This window comes from Rutidosis leptorrhynchoides, chromosome 9 (assembly GCF_046630445.1).
Source record: "Rutidosis leptorrhynchoides isolate AG116_Rl617_1_P2 chromosome 9, CSIRO_AGI_Rlap_v1, whole genome shotgun sequence".
Classification (NCBI taxonomy): Eukaryota; Viridiplantae; Streptophyta; class Magnoliopsida; order Asterales; family Asteraceae; genus Rutidosis; species Rutidosis leptorrhynchoides.
Window position 1 is genome coordinate 374138210 of NC_092341.1, and position 12946 is coordinate 374151155.

General features: G+C 32.5%; 1 pseudogene; it reads right to left on the minus strand.

Annotated features, from left to right (window-relative positions):
- Nucleotides 1-16: 16 nt before the first annotated feature.
- LOC139869338 (beta-adaptin-like protein A) lies at nucleotides 17-11986 on the minus strand (annotated as a pseudogene).
- Between the last annotated feature and the right edge of the window lie 960 nt (nucleotides 11987-12946).

Genomic DNA, 12946 nt, shown 5'->3' on the forward strand with positions numbered 1-12946 from the left:
CCAACATAAATCTCAATCACCACCGGCCATCTTCCATAATCTCTACAACATAAACCACCACACCTCCATAACCACCACCATAAGCAGCTGCAATGTTCTTTCTGTCTAACCCACACACAAAGATCATCATGATTACCACTCCATGTTGCTGCTGCTGTATGCCCATCGACAACCATCTACTCTTACTACTATTTTCTGTTAAATAAACACCACGACAAGTCAATCATTACTGCAATCTTCTGCTGTAACCATTCAATTTCTAGGTTACTGTTACCGCCTGTCACCAAGTCATCATTCATTCTTCATCCTGTCGTCTAACACCATTAAACTGGACTGTTAAAACTTGTCTTACGATTACTACTTGAACCAGGCTGCAGGATAGTCTCCTTACAACTACAACTTGCTGCTATGTATGTGTTTCTACTGCAGCTGCTATATATTTACCTGCTCAACACAATACAGTATATATATATAGCTTTTAAAAGATCAAAATCATAACCAATTATACTTTCTTGATCAAGTCATACATGAAGCTATACTAGTTATATTTTAGACAAACCCAACCCACCTCCAATCAACACCCTGCAAACCACCATGAACCACTGTAATTTATTACTACAATTATTAATCAACAAGTCCACTTTTACTACCATAAAATTTTTTCAGTTTGCTGAACAACCCATCAAGAAACCATCATCAAACCCTAAGTGATTTTATATTCTTGCTGTAAATCAAAGCATTACAACAAATTATACAATAAATCCTCAAATCAATTACCATTACTTTCAAACAAATTGAACTATTGTTACTGCTTGAACACACTCAATCCAAGAACCATAAATTACTGTGTGAATTCAATCCAATTAGAAGGGCGGATTATATATAAACTAATGAAGAAAATTAAGAGTATCGATGAATCAATTACTTACTTGATTCAATTGAGGAACCGATTTTTATGATTAGATCGATGATGATAATTAAGACTGATCAGAACGAATTGAGCGATGATGATGTTGAATTGACGACCTAATAAACATTGGTGATTTTTGCTTGGTTGATTGATTGATGATTTGATGAACCCTTGAACTCACGAATTTTCCTTCTACTGCGTGTGCTATCTTCGATCTGTTTTAACCGACCCGTTTCCCTTTTTAATTGAAATCGATGAAGATTGTGAACCCATAACATACTGTACATCGGAGGTTGTTTGATCGGTTGTTGAATCTAAGAACCCTAAAACTGTGAAATGTGTCCTGCACCTTACCTGTTAACCTCGATCTATTTTGGGAACCCACCAACAACACGTCTGGTTCCTTTATTAGGTATATAATCAGTATTTTTAGTTTTATTATTATTAAAATTATTATTATTATTATTCTTATTATATTACTCTAATTATTATTATTATTATTATTAATGTTATTATTATTATTATTAATGACATAAATATTATTATTAATATTATCATTATTGTTATTGTTATTAATATGATTATTAGTATTATTACATTTAAACTTATTATTATTATTATTATTATTATTATTATTATTATTATTATTATTATTATTATTATTATTATTATTATTATTATTATTATTATTACTATTATTATTATTATTATTATTATTATTATTATTATTATTATTATTATTATTATATTAACAATATTATAGCCAATAAATATTTTCTATATAAAAAATATATATATTGCAACTACAATAATATTACATATAATTATATATATTAAGATTATTTATATAAATATTTACATATAAACTTATTGATTTTAAATATAATATTAAACTATAAAAATATTAACTATTTTCAATATACACAAACTAAATAAGTATAATATATAAATTAAGATATAATATATAAACTTGTTCGATTACGATTATACATATTAATTTATATATAAATGACATAGGTTCGTGAATCCGAGGCCAACCTTGCATTGTTCAATCTAGTCATATGTATTTTTACTACAAAATATAGTACGGTGAGTTTCATTACTCCCTTTTTAAATGCTTTTGCAATATATATTTTTGGGACTGAGAATACATGCGCTGCTTTTATAACTGTTTTACGAAATAGACACAAGTAAATGAAACTACATTCTATGGCTAGATTATTAAACCGAATATGCCCCTTTTTAGTCTGATAATCTAAGAATTAGGGAACAGACACCCTAATTGACGCGAATCCTAAAGATAGATCTATCGGGCCCAACAAGCCCCATCCAAAGTACCGGATGCTTTAGTACTTCGAAATTTATATCATGTCCGATGGAGGATCCCGGAATGATGGGGATATTCTTATATGCATCTTGTGAATGTCGGTTACCAGGTGTTCACCATATGAATGATTTTTGTCTCTATGTATGGGACGTATACTTATGAGAAATGAAAATGAAATTCTTGTGGTCTATTAAAATGATGGAAATGAATGTTTATGATAAACTAATGAACTCACCAACCTTTTGGTTGACACTTTAAAGCATGTTTAATCTCAGGTACGAAAGAAATCTTCCGCTGTGTAATTGCTCATTTTAAAGATATTACTTGGAGTCATTCATGACATATTTCAAAAGACGTTGCATTCGAGTCGTTGAGATCATCAAGATTATTATTAAATCAATTATAGTTAGATATATTATAAAATGGTATGCATGCCGTCATCTTTCGTTGTAATGAAAGATTGTCTTTTCAAAAACGAATGCAATGTTTGTAAAATGTATCATATAGAGGTCAAGTACCTCGCGATTTAATCAACTGTTGTGAATCGTTTATAATCGATATGGACTTCGTCCGGATGGATTAGGACGGGTCTCTACAGTCGTTAGCAGCGATAAACAGTACTGAGTAGTGGTATGAGATGACGAGTGTGTTCAACTAGTGTCTTTGTAGTGACAAGTAGGGATCGGTGGTGACAGACAGTGTCGAGCAGTGAAGAGTTGTGTCATGATTACAAGTTACTTACAAGTTATATTAACAATTAATTTGCTCAGTGTAAGTTTCTTCTCACATTTGAGATTACACGGTTTGTTTTCTAAACATTGTTTATCCAAAGATCCTACTTGACTCATTCCCAATTCCTTATTTTGCGATATCGGAACTCCTATATGAGTTACCGTAATGTAATCCCGACCATTACATTACGCTATCTCACATTTCCATTCGACATCACTCCATAAGTTCAAGATAGCGTAGTCAACTTAATTCATTTAAGTCTCGCGCCGTGTGTACGTATGCTATTCGTGATACAGTATTTAGTCTAAGTCCATATCGTATGGGTATAGGTGTATATGTATGTGATGTAATGTGTAGCCCTACATGTAGCATAGTGACACATACAGTGCAAGTATGGTGTAGTGAACCGAACTTTTCCATGTTTATATATATATTAAATGAAATTGTTATTTACATGATTAAGTGTTTCCAACATGTTAAGCAATCAAACTTGTTAAGACTTGATTAATTGAAATAGGTTTCATATAGACAATTGACCACCCAAGTTGACCGGTGATTCACGAACGTTAAAACTTATAAAAACTATACGATGACATATATATGGTTATATATATATAGTTAACATGATTTTATTATAAGTATGTATCTCATTAGGTATTTTAACAATGAGTTATATACATAAAAATGAGACTATTAATTTAAGAAACTCGAAAACGATATATATAACGATTATCGTTATAACAACGTCTTACTAGGTACATATAAATCATATTAAGATATTGATACACTTGGTTAATTATGTTAAATGATAAGTAAATATATTATTAAGTGTATTAACAATGAAATACATATGTAAAAATAAGACTACTAACTTAATGATTTCGAAACGAGACATATATGTAACGATTATCGTTGTAACGACATTTAACTGTATATATATCATACTAAGATATATTATATATCATAATATCATGATAATATAACAATTTAACATCTCATTTGTTATAATAAACAATGGGTTAACAACATTCAACAAGATCGTTAACCTAAAGGTTTCAAAACAACATTTACATGTAACGACTAACGATGACTTAACGACTCAGTTAAAATGTATATACATGTAGTGTTTTAATATGTATTCATACAATTTTGAAAGACTTCAAGACACTTATCAAAATACTTCTACTTAACAAAAATGCTTACAATTACATCCTCGTTCAGTTTCATCAACAATTCTACTCGTATGCACCCGTATTCGTACTCGTACAATACACAGCTTTTAGATGTATGTACTATTGGTATATACACTCCAATGATCAGCTCTTAGCAGCCCATGTGAGTCACCTAACACATGTGGGAACCATCATTTGGCAACTAGCATGAAATATCTCATAAAATTACAAAAATATGAGTAATCATTCATGACTTATTTACATGAAAACAAAATTACATATCCTTTATATCTAATCCATACACCAACGACCAAAAACACCTACAAACACTTTCATTCTTCAATTTTCTTCATCTAATTGATCTCTCTCAAGTTCTGTCTTCAAGTTCTAAGTGTTCTTCATATATTCTACAAGTTCTAGTTACATAAAATCAAGAATACTTTCAAGTTTGCTAGCTCACTTCCAATCTTGTAAGGTGATCATCCAAACTCAAGAAATCTTTGTTTCTTACAGTAGGTTATCATTCTAATACAAGGTAATAATCATATTCAAACTTTGGTTCAATTTCTATAACTATAACAATCTTATTTCAAGTGATGATCTTATTTGAACTTGTTTTCGTGTCATGATTCTGCTTCAAGAACTTCGAGCCATCCAAGGATCCGTTGAAGCTAGATCCATTTTTCTCTTTTCCAATAGGTTTATCCAAGGAACTTAAGGTAGTAATGATGTTCATAACATCATTCGATTCATACATATAAAGCTATCTTATTCGAAGGTTTAAACTTGTAATCACTAGAACATAGTTTAGTTAATTCTAAACTTGTTCGCAAACAAAAGTTAATCCTTCTAACTTGACTTTTAAAATCAACTAAACACATGTTCTATATCTATATTATATGCTAACTTAATGATTTAAAACCTGGAAACACGAAAAACACCGTAAAACCGGATTTACGCCGTCGTAGTAACACCGCGGGCTGTTTTGGGTTAGTTAATTAAAAATTATGATAAACTTTGATTTAAAAGTTGTTATTCTGAGAAAATGATTTTTATTATGAACATGAAACTATATCCAAAAATTATGGTTAAACTCAAAGTGGAAGTATGTTTTCTAAAATGGTCATCTAGACGTCGTTCTTTCGACTGAAATGACTACCTTTACAAAAACGACTTGTAACTTATTTTTCCGACTATAAACCTATACTTTTTCTGTTTAGATTCATAAAATAGAGTTCAATATGAAACCATAGCAATTTGATTCACTCAAAACGGATTTAAAATGAAGAAGTTATGGGTAAAACAAGATTGGATAATTTTTCTTATTTTAGCTACGTGAAAATTGGTAACAAATCTATTCCAACCATAACTTAATCAACTTGTATTGTATATTATGTAATCTTGAGATACCATAGACACGTATACAATGTTTCGACCTATCATGTCGACACATCTATATATATTTCGGAACAACCATAGACACTCTATATGTGAATGTTGGAGTTAGCTATACAGGGTTGAGGTTGATTCCAAAAAATATATAGTTTGAGTTGTGATCAATACTGAGATACGTATACACTGGGTCGTGGATTGATTCAAGAAAATATTTATCGATTTATTTCTGTACATCTAACTGTGGACAACTAGTTGTAGGTTACTAATGAGGACAGCTGACTTAATAAACTTAAAACATCAAAATATATTAAAAGTGTTGTAAATATATTTTGAACATACTTTGATATATATGTATATATTGTTATAGGTTCGTGAATCAACCAGTGGTCAAGTCTTACTTCCCTACGAAGTAAAAATCTGTGAAAGTGAGTTATAGTCCCACTTTTAAAATCTAATATTTTTGGGATGAGAATACATGCAGGTTTTATAAATGATTTACAAAGTAGACACAAGTACGTGAAACTACATTCTATGGTTGAATTATCGAAATCGAATATGCCCCTTTTTATTAAGTCTGGTAATCTAAGAATTAGGGAACAGACACCCTAATTGACGCGAATCCTAAAGATAGATCTATTGGGCCTAACAAACCCCATCCAAAGTACCGGATGCTTTAGTACTTCGAAATTATATCATATCCGAAGGGTGTCCCGGAATGATGGGGATATTCTTATATATGCATCTTGTTAATGTCGGTTACCAGGTGTTCACCATATGAATGATTTTTATCTCTATGTATGGGATGTGTATTGAAATATGAAATCTTGTGGTCTATTATTATGATTTGATATATATATGTTAAACCTATAACTCACCAACATTTTTGTTGACATTTTAAGCATGTTTATTCTCAGGTGATTATTAAGAGCTTCCGCTGTAGCATACTTAAATAAGGACGAGATTTGGAGTCCATGCTTGTATGATATTGTGTAAAAACTGCATTCGAGAAACTTATTTTGTTGTAACATATTTGTATTGTAAACCATTATGTAATGGTCGTGTGTAAACATGATATTTTAGATTATCATTATTTGATAATCTACGTAAAGCTTTTTAAACCTTTATTGATGAAAAAAAGGTTATCGTTTATTTTAAAATGAATGCAGTCTTTGAAAAACGTCTCATATAGAGGTCAAAACCTCGCAACGAAATCAATTAATATGGAACGTTTTTAATCAATAAGAACGGGACATTTCATATGGTGCATAAAAGTCGTCCAAGACACACGACTATAGACTAGACTTCACTAATGCGCCCTACGGTTAGACACACTAATGTATCCTAGTTCCCTATAGCCAAGGCTCTGATACCATATGTAACACCCCGTCAAAATCCCTTTAACGGAATGTTAACTCTGGTCCCAGTGCTTGGCTTGACTTCTACGCAACATCAATATTTTACAGCGAAAGCAATTAATACCTGAGAATAAAACACGCAAAACGGATCAACAATAATGTTGAGTGAATCTACAGGTTTTAGGTAAACAATAAAGTATATTTAAATTTAAAAGTTTGTTGACACTACCATGTCAAGTTTCAAATATTTGTAGACAATACCATGTCAAGTTTCAAATATTTGTAGACAATACCATGTCAAGTTTTATCTCATTTGTTCGTAAACCACAGTTTTAAATAACGTTGTATAGTATCTGAAAAACAGTTATCAGAAAATAGTTCAAGTTCATTGACCACGAGATTTTACAAGTACAACTCCAAGTTGCGAAACGTTTACATAATCTATGAGCACCTGAATACTATCAATGACCAGAGTATAGAATCCACTACAATCCCTTTACCCCATAAAAATGTTATAGACTTGTTCGAGTGTATCTAATGTTCAAAGTAAATGTGCCACGGTTAATATTGTTTGGGCGAGGTTTGTCTAACCTAACGGATCCGTCCATCTAAATTGTGCTTACCCTAAGGTAATAAACGTATTCAAGTTAGGGGCTTTGTGAAAAAACTCAATATGTATAATAAGTACTCATGCCAACATAAAAGTATTTGCAAAATGTGTAAATTACCGCGTGTATTCTCATCCCTGAAAACATGTAAAAAGCGGGACGGTAGACTCACCTTTGATAAAGCTCGAATTTGAAAAGAAGACAAATAACTTGTACGGATTATAGCCGAGTAATGCAACCTAAGTATACGTATTTAGGTTGGTCAACATGTAAGTCTTATACAAATGTGATTTCATAGAGTAAGTTGTCTTATTGCTCGACTCGACGTGTTTCAAAGTAAAAGTCAACTAATTAATGCAAGTCAAACAAAGTCAACTAAAGTCAAACCAAAAGTCAAACTTGGTCAAAGTAGTCAACTAAAGTCAACATCAGTAGGTTCATGTCAAATGTTGGTCAACATGTCAAACCTAAGTCAAACAACACGTTTTAGTTCATAAATGGTCAATTACATGATCACAGTTTATCGGCATGCATAACGTTCATGTACATGTAGCAAACTTCGCATAATATCTTATAGCACAAAATTCATGGTAACATGAAAAACTCCAGATCATAAGTAGAATCAAAATAGATTCCAAAAAGTCCGGCCAGGGTCTGATACGATGTCTACAAGTCGAGAATCAGAAGGGGTACATTTATGGTTTGCCAAATCAGTTTCTGACCGCGCACTGATCTCGTAATGGCTATAACCGGAACTAGGGACATGCAATTAACACAAGGTTAGTGGCCATGGTTCAAGGACTAGTCAAAATACCACATATCCGAGAATGAGCAAATTTGGTTTAGCCAATTGGTACAGTTTATTCATTCAAGTTGGGTGTTCAGTTTCAGCTCAATTCAGAATTTACTAAAATTATGGCCCTAGTGTGCCTAATGCATAAGGTTTCAGAGATTGCAACAAACTAAAAATATATCACATATCAAGTAAAGATTCATATTCCAGAAGAATTCATGTTAATTCACAAAACACAACCCACAGAGTACAAATCAGAGAACAAATGGCAGATTCGATCCTAGTTTAGCTAGTCACTTTCGCATGCAATTATCCGAAGATCTAGATACAATTAGACCATGATATCTGCATGAAAAGTGAAGTACTTTTTGTGTACATTTCATATATGCAAAGTTTTAATCTCAGAAGTCAATACACTTTAGCATACAAGTCAGTTTTCATGCATGTGCTGGAAAAATATACATTTTCATTCGATTAGGCATATCACGAGTTTTACTCAAGCAAATGACATGATATCCTAGTGTAACCTGAGTGTTTTTGAATTATATATCGAATGGAAATCAACACACAAGCCAATTCGCGACCCATCAATACCAGTTTTCTGATTAAGCATGAAAAACACAACGATAATTCAAACGGTCATAACTTAAGCATTCGGAAACGAAATCAAGCGAATCCAAAGCCTAAAATCAATAGTTTTTCATGAGGATTCTAAATACATCATAATAATTAACATTTAGCAAGGTCAAGTTTCTGTATACACACACATCAAATTCGGTTTTAACCCTAACGCATCAAACGATCAAATTAACGACAACAATCAACAATAACGCGTATAGACTTGAGCAATTTACAACATAAACTATGAAACATCAATAAAATCAGATTTTAAAAGTTATGGCTCATGTGATTATACCTTTGATCAACAAATTAAATACACCAACGCGTAGAGGGAGAAGGGAATTGCAAGATTTGTGTACGAGACTTGATCAAAAAATCAAAATTGAAGGTTTGATGATGGTCGACGCATGGGGAGGGAGAGTGAGAGTCGACTGGATGATTTTTGTGAGTGAGGGTTTACTAGTTTAGGTTTATTACTTGTATTTATATTAAACTCTATATCACTAATTAGCAATTTAGTCCCTCAAGTTGTAAAAATTAAAAATAAAAGGGGTGGGGATGGGGTCTCGGCCGAATGGGACCCACCATGGTGTCCCGGGCTCGTGTTTTGCAAAACCTTGTACTCGTGGCTCGTTTCAAGTGCCGTTTAGACGTACCGAAGGCCCGGAACGCTAAACCGATCGTTAAAACGCAACCAATCGTTTAATTTATTAAAAACCCAATAAATTAAATATTTTTAAAAAGTTAATAATTATTAAAATAATTATTAAAATAAACCCGAGCGTTTCGTTGCTCAAAAAGCAGTTATCCAAACCGTATCGTTTTTATCGTATTTCTTTATCCGAAATATATTTTCGAATTAATAGTAACCCATATTAATTATCGTAACCCTCCAAGGATCAAGTACGTATTTAATGCACATAAATACATAAAAGTCAAGTATTCGCCGTTAAATTAACTAACAGAAAGTTAACGGAAGTGACGGAAAAAGCAGAGTTGTTACAGTGAAGGTTTGGTACAACCGAGAAGGTTGATTATCTTGTGAAACGTGAAGGTTTGCAATCATATTTAATATTGTTTTCTGTTATCGAATAAATACAGCTCAGTTTTAAACTACGAGCTTAAGTAATCTATGAGTTTTGTTTCCGTTTTAGTGTGCGTTCTTATTTAGCCATCCGATCCTACATTAGTTACAATGGTAATTCACTTACAATCAAAGGGCAATTGGGCTTATGAAGATTATAATCCAATTAATTTAATTAATATCCTTTTATAACAGTTCTGTTATTGCTAGTGGCCAATGATAACATAAGACTCCTATGATAAAAATGTAAGAAGAAACCAGTACATTTAAATCCATCCGAAACTGTGTAAAACATAATGAAGCTTTCAAGTGAATGACAAAACGTACGGCTACATAAGATACCTTTTGATATAGAACAGACATGCTGTTAAATCCACCAAATATGCGATCTTTGATCTCATTGCTTTGAGTATCCGCAAAAATTGAAACAGCTAGGTTGGGAGGATTTACCACACTATTTTCAACTGATACATTATGCTGCAAAATTCTGTAGTATAATGACATCCTGCATACAAAAATTTGAGAAAAAAAAAATAGTAAGTATATGATTCCCACGTTTATTACAATCTTAAGATAGCATAGAATTTCAACTTCGTGCATATCAGCAAGACCGACAGCTAGTGCAGAGCATAAAACCTTTAAGTCTCTGGTGGTCTTTGGGATTTAATCAGTGCAATAAGAAGATGCAAACGTACCTACTCAATTTTACCATGATAAAATAAGTTAGGTAAACATTAATAAAAAAGGAAATAAGAAGAGACAAATGATACCTTCCGAGAACTCTCATCTTCCCATTCGTCAATTAGACCATCCAAAGCATAAGGAGCATCCACAATGTCTTGAGCAGACTCACCTAACATCCAAATAAGAGCCACTTTGGCTTTTAATTAGTTCTTTGACATTATTGTTGTGTATGTTCCCAATAACGGCAATGCAATCTGACTCCATTGTGGCTATTTTCGCAAAAGATCTTTTACAAGAACCTAAGTGAATAACTGAATCGCATAAGATAATTAGCAGATAGATACCTACCATTACTATGAGTGTACTGCATGCACGATTTACTTAACAATATGCAATTTCAAGTCTTTAGCTTACCAGTGTCTATGCAGTTACATAGTCCAGTATTTATACATCTTCAAAAACTGAAGCAGCCTATTAACGACGACATTTACGTCATATTTCTGAAGTGAAATTTTTCTAACAGCTCTGATAGATTCCCTTGCAATGGAAATATCAACTTTTACAGCATAATCACACAATTCAGTTACTAAAAACGATAATTGTGAAAAAATTGCTGATATTGAGAAGTGCAGTTAAGCCTTGCCTATTTCATAAATAGTGCTCTCATTTGCCACTGTGGTCAACATTTCAAGCGTCAATTTCTTAACATAGAACGGCTCACTGTCTATGACAATAAAAGTGCTTGTAATCCGAAGCAAACAACATTGGTGAACGCATCACCAATAGATGCAAGTGACTGAGTCATGCATACCATTGCATTTTGCTCCATAGCTCACAAGAGTAAGGAGATGGGGCTTTGATACACTCATAAACCTAAAAGCCATTCCTGATATATAATGGTTCAACTAAAACGCTTACCAAATATGGTAGTGTAGCAGGGCTAAAACAAAAAGTAATCTCAGGTTTTTTAAGTCCAAGGTATTAGCTGGTTACGGCTGCATAGAAAATATAAAGAAAGAATTTGGAAAGGAAATGTTATATGATCCATAAATGCAAGGGACCCAGGTTCAATCCCCACCTGCTACACTTTGGAGGACTTGCCTTTCAAAAAAAATATGATCCGTAAATGCACCTGCTAATGTACATCAGTCATAGACAGTGTGTCAGTTGTAGAAAAAACTTTATGGTTGCTAATACAACTGCATCATTTGCATGACGAAGTCTGTCTTCTAGAAAAATTTATTCTAGAAAAATTTATGTTGTATTGTTCTAAACATACTCTATGGAACAAACATCTAGAAACATGTAAGTAATATACACAAATCCAAAAAGTTCATGGGTTAACACAAGTAATCTAAATTAAGTCATAAATTACGCAATTTGGAATTTGACACAGGTTAGTGATAGAACTTTCCATAGTTAACAACAACCAAAGTGTATATATTCAGCAAGTTTCCCATGTAATTCACAGCAAAAAATAATATATCACGAAGTGAAAAATTTCACCTTTTAAAATCCTTGCAGATTCACCTTTAAACCATGCAAGTATGAACAATGAGCAACATTGGAATTGGTGGTAAAAGTGTAAAAGTACTTATATTACATAACTAATGGTAAGAATTAGGCCTTTATAATAGGAAATGTCAAAATGCCAATTAAAACATAAACAAATTGTACCACCGAAGCTTGGCTTGAGTGGTAGGGGTGAGATCTAACTTGGGGTACTGCCAACCAAGGTTCGATTTTCACTCCAAGCAGGGAGTTTCCAACCTTTGATGGTACTACCAACATCAATGCGATTTGGGAATGTCTGTAGGGGGTTTTCTCAACTTTCGATGGTACTGCCAACATCGTCGCGAATTGGGTTTCCTCCCAACGCGTGTATGGGTAACAAATGAGAGCATTCGATGTCGATATCCGTTAAAAAAACACAAACAAATTGTTTACATGATATCAACCCGACCCATTTTAGCCTAGACAAGAAACAAACCATTTTAGAAATTTCACTTGTGAGTTGTGTCTCAAAAAAGCTTGTGCCTTTAGGATCAGGTTTTGTCTGGTATCAGAGGGTGTATATTGTTGAATATCAATGTACAAAAATCGAAAAAGGTATAAACCCCCGCAAATTAGGCTGAATGGATACTATACCATTTGAAACGACCTTGACTCACTTCCGAAAAATGACAATTATATATATATATATATATATATATATATATATATATATATATATATATATATATATATATATCAAGTTCAAAACAC